The 3,716-nt window shown below is 43.2% G+C and overlaps 1 long non-coding RNA gene across 1 annotated transcript; it reads left to right on the top strand.

Moving 5' to 3' along the window:
• Positions 1 to 1,486: 1,486 nt before the first annotated feature.
• LOC123074936 (uncharacterized) lies at positions 1,487 to 2,069 on the top strand. Its single transcript, XR_006436063.1, has 3 exons — positions 1,487 to 1,511; positions 1,621 to 1,674; positions 1,887 to 2,069. It is a non-coding gene; the product is annotated as an uncharacterized lncRNA (long non-coding RNA).
• The last annotated feature ends 1,647 nt before the right edge of the window (positions 2,070 to 3,716 follow it).

Below are 3,716 nucleotides of genomic sequence, written 5' to 3'. Positions count from 1 at the left end.
ACGTCCGGGATCTCATCTGGGACTCCGAACAACTTTCGGGTTTCCGCATACACATATCTCTACAACCCTAGCGTCACCGAACCTTCAGTGTGTAGACCCTACGGGTTCGGGAGACATGCAGACATGACCGAGACGCCTCTCCGGTCAATAACCAACAGCGGGATCTGGATACCCATGTTGGCTCCCACATGTTCCACGATGATCTCATCGGATGAACCACGGTGTCGAGGATTCAATCAATCCCGTATGCAATTCCCTTTGTCAAACGGTATGTTACTTGCCCGAGATTCGATCGCTGGTATCCCAATACCTTGTTCAATCTCGTTACCGGTAAGTCTCTTTACTCGTACCGCAATGCATGATCCCGTGACTAACGCCTTAGTCACATTGAGCTCATTATGATGATGCATTACCGAGTGGGCCCAGAGATACCTCTCCGTCACACGGAGTGACAAATCCCAGTCTCGATCCGTGCCAACCCAACAGACACTTTCGGAGATACCCGTAGTGCACCTTTATAGTCACCCAGTTACGTTGTGACGTTTGGCACACCCAAAGCACTCCTACGGTATCCGGGAGTTGCACGATCTCATGGTCTAAGGAAAAGATACTTGACATTGGAAAAGCTCTAGCAAACGAAACTACACGATCTTTTATGCTATGCTTAGGATTGGGTCTTGTCCATCACATCATTCTCCTAATGATGTGATCCCGTTATCAACGACATCCAATGTCAATGGTCAGGAAACCGTAACCATCTATTGATCAACGAGCTAGTCAACTAGAGGCTTACTAGGGTCATGGTGTTGTCTATGTATCCACACATGTATCTGAGTTTCCTATCAATACAATTATAGCATGGATAATAAACGATTATCATGAATAAGGAAATATAATAATAACCAATTTATTATTGCCTCTAGGGCATATTTCCAACAGTTTGTTCTTGGGCTACAAAATTTGAGATGCCATTTATTGCATCCTTCAACTATTTTTCCTGCTGAACCTGCCGGCTCGACCCAGGAGCGGCAGGTGCAGATGCGTGTGCGAGGAGCGCCGTCGGTCGACCGACGTTCTTTCTTCGTCAGGAAGGGTGCAGCCTGCTACTCAAGCCCCTCTCCTTCGCTCCTTGCAGAGGTACATCGACCTTCTCCTTCCCTGTTTATCTTGCCCCGTTGTGCTCTTGCCATAGCTGCTCCTAACCCAGGCTTTCGCCGCTCCTCAACTCTCAGCAGGAGAGGCATGGGCACCACCACACTTGAGAGATGGACGAGGACATGAAGCTTTCGTGGAGAGGACGAGGTGGCCGCCGCAGCACCCCCACGCCGCGGACGTGGAGATTCCCATCCTGTCTGCCCCCGATAACCACTTCGGTGGCGCCATGAACGGAAACAATCGCCTCTTCACGACAGGCACAGACCGCATGGTCGTCTTCCTCTCCGGCTTCTTCTACACCATCAGACTCAGACCCTGTCCCGCTCCCTCTCCCTCTGCATCTCTGTAAAAATATGGTAAGCATTTCTTCAGAGTATCTCTATTGACTGATTTGGTTCCTTCTGTATTGACCTGTGCAAAATAGGGTCAATGAAATCAGAGTATTGACCTGTATTGCATTTGTAGCTCAGGTCAACTAGGAGATGATGCAAGCCAAGGCGCTCACACCGATTTAAGATGGTATATTCTGAACTTCCTTTGGTTTATGAGACAAAAAGTATGTTATATCTGCATGCTACTACAGTTTAGGCATTGATGTTATTTGAGCATCTTTTGGTCCTGATGCCATATTTATTGCAGTTACAAAATTATTAACATTAATTTTCATTTATCATTTGTTGATCTAATTTTTTAGACCAAAATGAGAAGCCATCATTTTATTTTCATTTCAGGTGTGGGTGATCAATAGAAGACAAATGAATACACTGATGGAAGGCCATGTCAAAGTACCTTTCTATTTTGTATTTTATTTTTGTTTAGGATCTACTATAATTTCCCAAAAAGTTTTTATTCCTGAAATTCATTGTATATACATGCTTGGTTTTACTTCAGTTAATATATAATGGGCATTCTATGATTACTAAGAACTGGTATGTGAGAGTGTGCCTCCCTGTTTTGATAAGATAACTACTTTTGGTTATAGATCATGACTAGATTAAGTAGGCTTATATAAAAAAAAAATTCATTGTTCCACTCATAGAAACTTAACTGCTGTAGTGTTAATACATTATAGTCATCCTTCACGACCTTGTGATTGGCTGCCATGTCCGCGCAATATCCTGTGCCATGTCGTATGGTTATTTTTTGCAACAAAGGTACCTTGTGGTCAGCGGACTTGCCAAGGTAGCGGTGTTTGACCTAGGGTTGTGGCCATCATTATGCTTGATCGCGAGATGGCACTATCCCCTGCGTTGTTGTGGTCACTAATGTGGGAGGAACGATCGGTCATCGCTCGATCTCAAGATGACCATGACACCTAGGCTGTGGTCATGTGGCCGCCGCCGACGGGGAAGCATTCCCATTAATTCCGAATCTGCAAGTTTGGAATCATCTCCCCCATTCAGCTAAGCTACACATATTTTGCTTCTATTTTTTTCTTTCTAGGTCCCGGACCATCTCCATTCTGGTAAATACCTCATCACATAAACGTCGTTGGTCCCTGGTGTGCCCATTCCCTTCCTTACTTTCTCCATATTGGTTATGATGCATGGTCTCTTTCCAGCTATGACAAATGATATACTGCATACTGCATACTGATGATAGGATAGATGATTTATGATGTACTATTTTAGATAACGGTACTAAGTTTTTATTCCATAGATGATATTTGGTTTTATTCTACATTTTTTTTCCTTTGCAAAGATAGATATTATAAGAGATAAATAGCATGTATAGGTTAACCTTTTTTTTGCGGGGATGTATATGTTAACCTTATATAGCCTTTTTTATGAGCGATAATCTAACACTTACAAGATCATCTTAGGATTTCCTAATGGATCCTGTACACATTCCACCAAGGATTATTTTAGATGCTATGCTGAAAGACACTATAGCTCCCAAAATCTTTATATTACACCCAGCCTACAGGAAACGTTGGTATAGAGACTGTGACTGAGTTTTATCCATTTCAGCAGCACTTGCCAAAGAGCACTGTCAAGAGATTTGTTTTTTGGTCTGAGTCATCTTGCTACTTTTTCAGGTTTATTTACATATGAAATCACCATAATTTTTGCCATGGCTCTGGTTCTAGATATAGTGCTTAAAAGCACTATCCCATCCTGATTATTCCCATACAGTTTTTTGTCTCACTGAATATCGTATTCGAGAACTGGGCAATCTTTGAGTCCATGAAGAGCACTCGCACGGTCAAGCACCATGAGATCTTCATCCGCAACGCCGAGTGTGTTGTGCTCTTCACAGACCTTGAAGATGAGGCCAGAGAGATCCGCCGCCTACTGGGTTCGATCCGATGCCATCGATTTCACCCACCGCCAATGACGACGAGGCCGGTGGCTTTGGCATTGAGCGATATACTTCACCTCACACGTGAAGAAATAAGATTTTTGAGGATTAGGAATATTTATGAAATATAATGAGCATCTTTTACCACCAATGGCCTATGAAGTCTCACCGTATTAAGACACATGCATCACTGTTAGTCATCCAAGCTAAAACCACAGTCAGATAAATCAGCTTAATTATTCTACTACTTCTTTGAGATG

This window comes from Triticum aestivum, chromosome 3D (assembly GCF_018294505.1).
Source record: "Triticum aestivum cultivar Chinese Spring chromosome 3D, IWGSC CS RefSeq v2.1, whole genome shotgun sequence".
Classification (NCBI taxonomy): Eukaryota; Viridiplantae; Streptophyta; class Magnoliopsida; order Poales; family Poaceae; genus Triticum; species Triticum aestivum.
This window is presented reverse-complemented; position numbering and strand designations above follow the sequence as displayed.